Source organism: Rhamphochromis sp. 'chilingali', assembly GCF_963969265.1.
Source record: "Rhamphochromis sp. 'chilingali' genome assembly, chromosome: 12".
NCBI classification, from domain to species: Eukaryota; Metazoa; Chordata; class Actinopteri; order Cichliformes; family Cichlidae; genus Rhamphochromis; species Rhamphochromis sp. 'chilingali'.
The window spans coordinates 14,969,202-14,978,715 of NC_137939.1; positions in this window are offsets into that span (position 1 = coordinate 14,969,202).

Below are 9,514 nucleotides of genomic sequence, written 5' to 3' on the forward strand. Positions count from 1 at the left end.
GATACAGGAACACACGGGCAGAACAGAGTAAACACTAACCAGAGAATTAACAGAACCACAATCACGAAGAGAAAACACAAAACGCTGGGTCAAAAGGACCCAGGATCATGACAGTGAGGGGTTTTACAGCCTTAAAACATCTAAAATAATTGTATAAAAATAAAAATAAAGTAGGCTACTTTGCGGATTTCACCTATTGCTGCTTATTTTTTAGAACATAACACCCGCGATAAACGAGAGAACACTATATACAAATACTGAGAAATATAGAATTTGAATCCTTTCTCTATTTTGCTCTGAGGCCAGGGGGGAAAGTATCACAAGTCGATGAACGCCATTTACAGATGTAGGCCCTATTCGGTAAATGCTCAAGACATCTTGAGAAATGTAAATCGCTGCTTGAGTCATCCATTTGGTTGACTTTTTTTTTTTTGGAAAATCGACCGTAAACAAGGTGCGAATATCACACCGAAAACGAAGCGCCTTACAGGAGTTTCCCCACTGGAAATAGCATATGCTATGGAGGAAAGGCTAATCAACGCCGTAGCAAACCCGCAGCTGTACGACACCAGTTCCTTTCTGTACCGAGACAGGAATAAAAAGGACCGAGCTTGGAGGAAGATATGTGAAAAGATCGGGCAACCTGGTAAGTTCATTCATTTCTCTTTTGAAATTTTTGACTGAGCCGAAGCCGCGCAAAAACTATTAGTACAATAGTACTAATAGGAAGGAATAATAGAGTTATGAAGATACTTGAAAAACACATAATTTTTGAATTCTATATACCCCTTTGTAACCCCTGTTCACCAAAGTCTATTTACCAACAAACGTAAAGCTATTACACATAAAAAATACACAGAAACATTGGAAATCACTTTTTGGTGTAACAGAGTCATAAATCACATTGTTATAATTACACAAAATGTGTTCTAAACCCCCAAACGGCTCCTTTTATACTTGACTTTTAGGACCTCCAAGCCTGTAGTTGTGTTCATTATCAGTTAGAGCCCCTCCTCATTCTTTTCTTCTTCTTCTTTGGTGCAATACTATAAATACAGTGTACCCCTTTTGCCTCTCCCCTTTTCCTACAATTCCCCTGTGGGAGAGGAGCTGGAGTGGGCAAATTATTTACTTGGAGGTCTTTCTTTCTTTTACCTTTTTTTTATCAGACACAACGCAGAATCACACCGGTTACATTGGCACAACACCGGCCTACTGTCTCGCTATTTTCCCATTGATGTACAAATACCTTTCTGCTTTTATGCATGTTGTCATATAGGAATATATGTTATTGTTTATTAATAAACAGCACACAGTGGTCCCGCTGTTCATGTTGCCTCGCTTTTTCGCAGATTTGTTTATTACACAGTACAGCTTTCAACAATGCGCATTGCATTCTGCAGCCTGATCGACAAATCTCCTCCGTGTCGCGTCTCCTGCACTTGCCAAATTTACCGTGTTTGGTTTTGATAACCATCACGTCCAATAGAAAAGACAACACAAAAACACCCATAAATGACCCTCATAACTTTTAATAATTTGTTATTTCTTACTCAGTTCAAACTATGGGTAGAAAATGCTGTGCTGTCATGTGACCTGTTCTCTCTGTCTCTGTCTCTGTCTCTGTCTCTCTCTCTCTTTCTCTCTCTCTCACACACACACACACACACACACACACACACACACACACACACACACACACACACACACACACAAAGGTTTGATTAAACAAACAAAAAAAAGGAGCAATTTAAAAAACACCAGCATGCTCTCACCCAGGTGATACTTGAGCATACCTGACAGCTGCTGAGGGTCACCTGGACACAGAAACACAAACAGGTCTGATCTCATTTCCTTCTTCATGCTAAGCTCTGCTATAAGCCACAACTTGCTTTGCCGCGTGTTTGTAGATGACTGGAATCAGAGCAGAGTCTCTGCATGTCTTTATTAGGGTGGAAGCTGCTACTGATATTTGTGCAGCAGACTAAACAAACAGTTTGTGAACATTCAGCATGTTCAGTCCAATCAAAAAGCAGGAAAATAGCCCCACTGAGAAATCTCTACAAGGCACCTCTCAGCATAAGCTGCTGTAAAGAAGAGAGACGCTTTACACACGTGTGTGGAAAGTGTCCATGTGGATAAATTAAGAAAGTGAATGAAGAGAAGCTGTGTAGTTGAATAAAACTCACACATCAGCCTGCTGAGTTCATCCTGCGGCAGTGCATTGAAGGCATCGTCGTTGGGAGCGAAGAAGGTAAACACCTTCTCCTGGTTCAAAAGCTCAGTCATACCTGCTGTCTGGATGGCACTGACCAGCATGCAGAAACAGCATTAAATGATGTCAGCTTGAATAGAAACTACACAACAACACACTAACACCTCTGTTTGCTTTCAGTCCATATGCTACACCTGTGGGAAGCAGAAAGCTTGATGTGGTCTGCAGAGTTCATTACTAAGCAGACAACCACCCACAAACCAGACCTGGGACATGTTTCCTTTAGTTAGTTTGCCAAGTTCACACAACACAATACACAGCAAACTACCACTGAAAATAAAAAAAACTATTTAAAATATTTTAAATGAACTAACTGAAGCAAAATTGACTCCAAAACAACTATAAAACTATAAAAACAGACGATTCTGTCCACGGGTGCAAGAAGAACAACCTCAGTCCTTGAAATTAAAACAGGAGTACCAGAATTAAAAGCCAAACATCTAAAATCTTCAACGTAAAAACCAAAAAACCAACAGGAAGTATAACTGAAGAAATCGACTTTCTCCCTGGAAGGGCAGGAAAAGTCTCCTGTATCGGTTACCTGTGTCCTCTGGGCTTTGCTGCATGTATTTAGTGATTTCATGCGAAGACGAGGATCAATTATTGTCCTGTGAAGGTCTCTGTAGCTTACAAAGAAAAATGAATTAAAGAGACACACACACACAGAGGCAGCTAGACGAGGTAAAAACACTCCTGACTTCCTCTGTGATTTGTGGACAGCTGCAGTGAAGAGCAGCGCTGTGTCTGATCACACCACCTCAGTCGAGTTCAACACAAGTCCAGATCTGGAGTCGAGTATGAAGACCGAGTGCCAGCAAAGTCAGGAGGCTGGAACACACGTTTACAGGCTTTTCATTTCAGATGTGTTACTCCCCAGTCTAGGGGTACAGGAACGTAGCAAACGTAACAAAAATACACAGCCGGTGTTCTGGGAATCCATCCTACCTGACAAACCATCCTACCCGTTGTTCTGCACATGCGCACAACACGAAATTAAGTGGCGAACCGTCCTACCTTTATGAATATTAGCTAGAAGCATACTTTAACGGCTACAATTAAGTGGCAAATCATCCTACCTTTGTTAATAAGAGCTAGGAGAGCTGCTTTTGAGACACTAAGAACTCTGACTGTAAGCTTGACATAAGCTTCCTGCCCTTAGTCTCACTTCGTAGTACAATCCTGAGGTGATGGGAATGAGTCCGACTCCAAGAATCTGCTCAAACTGTGGCTGTAGTGTGAGGGACTTGCTGCCCAATCATGGTTTACAAACCCTAAAATAACATGAAAAATTCTTCTTCTTTTTTTAGGAATTGAAAGTTTTGAAAACATGTGAACTTTATTGATTCACTGATTCATTTATGAGTGTGGAGTCTAAACTCAGACCCCGCCGACTCAGAGAGTTATTCCCGTGAATGAAAAAAGAAGGCAACAGCATTGATCGATTTACTTACGCAAGGGAGGCCTCAGTCGCTATCTCAGAAACGCACTTCGAATCCCATCACGACTGACCCCGACTCCGGCCTCCGCTCGCTGCCTTTTATTGAAAAAAAACTGTCACAATAAACAATGGTTTAGACAAGTACCTCCCCTCATAAACCCCCCTTGGTTACAAAGACAAGGCACTGTGATTGTGTGTGTGTGTGTGTGTGTGTGTGTGTGTGTGTGTGTGTGTGTGTGTGCATGACTTCCTGATCACAACTGTTTCTAACAACATCCTTGGTCATAAAGGGGGTAATCTCCCCCACACCCAATGTATGGCTCAATTCCTGTATTGGTTCACCATACACAACACAGTGAAGCCATAAAAAGGGCAGGAACCCCCCCTAGTGGTGCTCTATGTGAGTAAAATGACGCTGAGCAGTCTTGTTTTTGAATACCACGTTATTAAATGTGTCTGTTCTTCTTTGCAGCGTCACTGATAATTAGATAAGAGAAATCTGCATTAAACTGCACAAATTGTTGATGGAAGTTGTCCTTCCGTTTTTGGTTATGCCACTGCACCCAATGGTATCTTGATCCCACGGGCCCTGTTGAAACTGTCATTATATACCCCTGAATTAGAGGATGACTCTGCAGTATACTCACAGCTCACCTGGACCTGCATTTATGCCAAGTTGAATTAGTTACATCAGTCATTTTGGTCAATTATTTTGTGCCTATTTTAAAAATCACGCCTTTTAGGAGTAGTTACTGCCATGATAGCAACAAAATTCAAATATTTTTAGAAATCTGTTTTTAATAGTTTGATGTTGTGCTTCCATTGACCCATTGGTCAGATATTTATTTGCCTGCTTTAGTCTCTTATATGTGGGTGCACTTGATGTGTGTCTTTGTATAACTGGAGGGGACTTATTAACATGCACATAGTTGATCACCTCACTTGATTTGATGCCTTCATGGGCCTTAAGGTTTAAAGCTTCAGCTGAAACCGCTCACATTTTCTTCTTCTTTTGGCTGTTCCCTTTATGGGTCACCACAGAGGATTATTTCACCCTGTCCTCAACACCCTCTTCTGTCACACCAACCCTCTGCATGTCCTCCTTCGCTCCATCAGTCTTCTCCATTGTCCTCCTCTTTTCCTTACTTCGAGGCAGATCCATCTTCAGCATTCTTTATCCAACATGTCCAAATGATCTCAGCCTTGCCTCTCTGACTTTGTCTTCAAAGTGCTCAACCTGAGCTGTCCCTATGATAGACTCATTTCTAATCCTGTCCATTCTGATCACTTCCAGCAACCATCTTAACATCTCCAACCATCCCACCTCCAAGTCCTCTCAAAGGACACAACTGAATCAAGTAACTAATGCTTCCAGTGAAGAGCCACAGTGGGGAAATAATGGACCCCGAGGTGTCTGTGCTGCTGCACTGTGCACACTGGCAAGGGCTGCTCGGGTCTCAAGTACAAGTGGAACTTTCCGGGAGGGAAAAAGGCGCACAAAAGTGGCGCGCAGACGAAGGAAAACCCTGGAAAAATAATACTTTTACGTTTTGAAATCTACAAAGGTTTGCACTTTGAGAATCAACTTGTGAGAACTGCGAGTAATGCTCCTGTATGTGTGAAAAAAGCAGGCTCTCCAGGGCAGAAACAATGTTCCTATTTTTCTCCTCCTTCTCCCTGATGCTCTTCCACTTTAAGCTGGGTCCTTTTTATTCCTGTCTCTCTGTAAATAGTTATATTTTATATATTTATGTTTAATGTTTTTCTGTTTGAGAATTTTAATATTATTTCAAATTTTTGTAATGACTAATGTCTCAGTTCTATTACACAGCAAATATTGGCACACAGCTTGACATATGTAGAATTTATTTCATGTTATACTAATGGAAAAATATCCTACTATATAGGAACATAGTGAAGACCAATTATTTAAGAGAATAAAGAGAGGTTAGTTTATTTTGGAGGCAAGCTCCATTTATTAAGAATTTTTTTTAAAAAAGGCAGGAATGCTCTTTAGAGGTTTGTGGGTGGCTCAGAGCCGTTGTGGGGAAGTTACTGGGACTTCAAATGGGCTATTCGTTTGGCTGCCAAGACACTGCTCCCTCCGTCGAGAAGTGGGCCATGGACTTCTCCCTCACCAGGACAGCCTCTCTGGAGGAGTTGTTGGCTGCTACACGACCCAGGCCTTTGCCTTTTTTGAAAAATTAACCTGTGATAAGACACAGCATATCAAGATAGAATTGTTATTATCATATAACTAAAGAGGAACTGTTCACATTTTTATCTAGGTCTGAGTTTTAAGAAAGGCTGGTGACCCCTGCTATAGAGTCTGACAGCTGCAGGGATTATATACAAATATTCAACTGGTTCTATACCAGAATTAAACCAGGTCTAAATGCAAAAAAAAAAGGACCTTATAAGATAGACCTTGTGAGTATCACTGGAAATATTATAATCAGTTGTCTCCATACCACAGTTTATTATCAGTTAGGCAGTTGATGGCGGTAACCTCGGTCGATATATCCCGGCTCCCTGTGACGTAAAATTGGAAGAAGAAAAAAAAAGAGCCAGAATAAAACTTTCTACTACACGTTAGTACCATTCAAACAAAAAATAAAAAATGTTTAGTCAAATGAGAGCGCAGAGTGCAATAGTTTTAAGGCTGATTTACAGAAATTGCATTTTTTTCTAAACACAGGAGAAGTCCTCTCATTTCAATTGTGACATTTAAACTACAAAAAATGAAGACAATTATTTTTTTTATTGTTAAAAATCAGCACAGTTGGAAGTAAACTGTGTGTAGCAAACATTTGTTTGATGAGTTTGCTCACTTGATTTAAATGTCTGTTAAGGTTCTCAGTCATCCAGTTCATCGTAGTCTAAGGAGCTTGGAAAGAAAAGCGTCTGGACTTCTTTGCTAGAAGACGTTGCGCCTCTCATCCGAGAAGCTTCTTCAGTTCTAGGGTCAGATGGTGGAGAGCCCCATGGTTCAAGCTTCCTCTTCAGTAACCATTAATAGGGACCAAAGATTTGTCACATTGTCCCCATAAACATGTTTTTATAGAAATCATTGTGACACAAATATTTAGATTCTTATTTCACAATGTGCATGAACTCAAAATCTTTAGTTTCATATTTATAAAGTATCGAAAACAAGGGCGTAGATTTGGCATGGAAGGAAGGGACATGTCCCCACCAATATCCAGCGATTATTGAATTGTCCCCACCAATAATTTGATCTCTTCGAGTAAAGAAAAACTAACCCGATAGAAAGAAAAAACATCTGTCAACGTCTCATTCACCCAGCGGTGCAGAAAGACTTGAGTCCTACGTCATGTGACAAATATGGCCAATGTGATTGGCTGTGCCTTTCAGGGAGCTCTGTTTAGTTTTAGCAGCGGCAAGCCTGCGCTGGAGGAGAGGAGGATGGCAGCGCAAAGGAAGAACCTGGATATAAGAAAGTATTTTTCAAAGGAACCTGTAAGTCACTTAAAGCCAAGTTCACTCATAAAATATGTCTGTAAAAAGATGGGTAAGGTTAACAGTGACTCGAATGAGATTAAACAATGCTGCTGTATGTCCACCAGGAGAGACTGGACAGTATAGATGTAAAACCAATATGCCAGCAGTTTATCTCAGTTAACGAGAGGAGAAGGCATGTGTTTGGATCCTTCACATAGAGGACATTGAGTTGTTGTGTGGGACACCAGTAGTCCGTCTCTGTTGCTGTAACAGTAGTTCATGTTTAGAATTTAAAAAAATCCCAGCTCACTGATTTGATCGGGCCAATAGTGCCTAAAATGTTGCATAATCTTGCTGAGAGATCTTTTACTTTGTGGTAATCTTAGATGAGTAGTTTTATGGACAAAACCCACCAGGTCATTCAGTGTTCACTTAGTGCTAATGTATAACAGATGTTGGTGTAACTGAAGTAATGTTGTTAAGTCCTTAAAGTCATATTCTTTTATTGTCATGACTGTATTTGAAGCTATTTTTATGTTTGTATGATACCTGATTTATATGAAATATGGCTGAAGTGAACTAAAGCCTAAAATACTTAGTCAGTCATTTGTTTAAAAGTAATTTAACATTATATAATTCAAATGTAAAACTATGAATTGTAATTTTAAATGATTTAAAAGCATGTAGAATAGCATATGTAGGAAAGTGTATTTCTCCTTTTATCAAGAAGCAAAAACAAAAAGGAAAAAATAAGAAACAGGGACTGGTGGACCTAAATCTTCACCTCCAAGTCCGTTCACATACAAGAGGAAGGGGAGTGAGCGGGTCAGCGCTCAGGGCACAGAAACTACGCTGGCTTGGAACACACACCATTTATTTCCATAAAAAACACAGCCAGAATCACAAATACAAGTTTAAATCCCCCGTATACAATAAAAAAAAAAAAGAGTTCTCAATGCGCTAAAAACCCTGCCGGCAGAAATAACTATACACTATTAAAACAAAGCTAAACGAATGTCTCCCATATGCTAAAATTCCCCTCCCACAGTCCCATAATCCCACAGTACAGCCACACGCGGGCGAATGTTCCTTATCTGACACAGGAGAGGAATTTCTCTTCCGGGATGGAAACCACGCCGGGCAGAAGAACAAGGAGGGGGCTCCTGTCGCAGACCTGTCTCCTCCTGACAGCACGTCACCGCACAGTCTCGCCCCACTCCATACCTGCACCTACCTCCCTCGTAGCACTGTCAGATGCAGGCAGAGGGGCATCCCTGCCCTGTTGTGAATTGCGGCCATCGCCACCCACTGTTGTTGTTCCTGCCGTTGGGACTGGATCGCCGAACGACTCGTGGCACCCCACAGTCAGGCAGCAGTTCCTTCAACACACGTGCGGGCTTACACGCGTTCCTTTTTCTCCTGCTCACCTTTCATGCATCGCTGCTGCTGCTGCTGCTGCTGCTGCTGCTGCTGCTGCTGCTTCTTCTTCTTCTTCTTCTTCTTCTTCTTCTTCTTCTTCTTCTTCTTCTTCTTCTTCTTCTTCTTCTTCTTCTTCTTCTTCTTCTTCTTCTTCTTCTTCTTCTTCTTCTTCTTCTTCTTCTTCTTCTTCTTCTTCTTCTTCTTCTTCTTCTTCTTCTTCTTCTTCTTCTTCTCCTTCTCCTTCTTCTTCTTCTTCTTCTCCTTCTCCTTCTTCTTCTTCTTCTTCTCCTTCTCCTCCATTTTAATGGCGGTTGGCAAACAACCTTCTCTTGTCTCTGCGCTCACTATCCCCTTTAACAGGTCAGCCCGGCGGCTGATAGGGCATCTTAGTGAACGCCCCCACCTCACAGGTGCCTACAATTGTCTGCTTAGTCCACAGTGGATTAAAGGAATATGGTACAACAACACTAACACACATAATATAAATATGAGGATAAAACTATGCAATATAAATATCAATAAACAAACATGCAATATAAATATCACAATAAAATCATCTGTCTCAGCTGAACTATGGACACGCACACACATACACTTACAATGATAAGCACTCATACATCCACCCTCCCCTTCCAATGCCTTTGATGCTTGTTCCCTCCTGGGAACACGAGGCGGGTCTGGGCCCGCGCTGGAGAGTCGGTACAGTGGCAGGATGGCTGCTGTGTTGCCTGGGATTACTCCTCATCCCTTACCCAACCCTGTTGCTGGTCACGTGCTCCATAATGTTGTACTGTGGACATTTCTGTGCTTTCTGTGCAGAGGAGTGTTTTTGTTTCCTGTTCTCATGCTGTCCTCTATAGCCCAGCATGAATAGACGTCTCTTTTTTTCCTCTTGTACTTTCCCATTGTAGTGTATATTT